Here is a 759-nt window from a genome sequence, read left to right as displayed (position 1 = left end):
TCGGTGGAGAATCAGGGTGTCGGAGGAGCTCATGATGAAGTTAGGACATGAGTTACGTCCATTCACTGCATGGATAGATGCATATATATTATTTAAATTGAAGTTTCAGTATGGTATGTGTTGTCGTAATAGGAGAAACACATTTCTTATCCAGATCTCTTTGTTTCTTTTTCGTCTTCTATATTTGGGGCAAATTGAGACAAAAAGATTTACGAAAAAAGATAATTCCACAAAGAGAGAGACTCTTTGTGTGGGAAAGTCACCGACTCTATTCTTTAATGCTGAAAGAATTTTGTCACGTATCATTTGCTTTATGATGTGTAGTTCTAAGGGTGGTGCTACAGTGACCCTAAAACATGGGACCCTACATGGGACAGGTGAGGTGTCGGCTCCATGTCCCATGATGTACTGTTCAACAGTGCATCATGGGACAATGGTATGAACAGTGCATCATGGGACAAGGAGCCGACACCTCACATGTCCCATGTAGGGTCCCATGTTTTTGGGTCCCTAAGGCATTTTTCTAGTTCTAATTATGTTGATGTGTTTCATATAAAATTTTGTGTTACTTATTCTCTATGGTTCACTAAGGAGAACAAGTGTATCTACATGCATACATACATAAACTATATCCCTTCAAAATTTTCACATAACATCCAATCTTCTATTTAATATAGTTAGATATATATATTTAAACTATAGTATAAAAAGTTTATACTAAAGTTTAGGTATTAATAATTAATGAACTTTATATCTATA

The sequence above is a fragment of the Asparagus officinalis genome, chromosome 1 (genome assembly GCF_001876935.1).
Source record: "Asparagus officinalis chromosome 1, Aspof.V1, whole genome shotgun sequence".
Classification (NCBI taxonomy): domain Eukaryota; kingdom Viridiplantae; phylum Streptophyta; class Magnoliopsida; order Asparagales; family Asparagaceae; genus Asparagus; species Asparagus officinalis.
Note: the sequence above shows the minus strand (reverse complement) of the source record.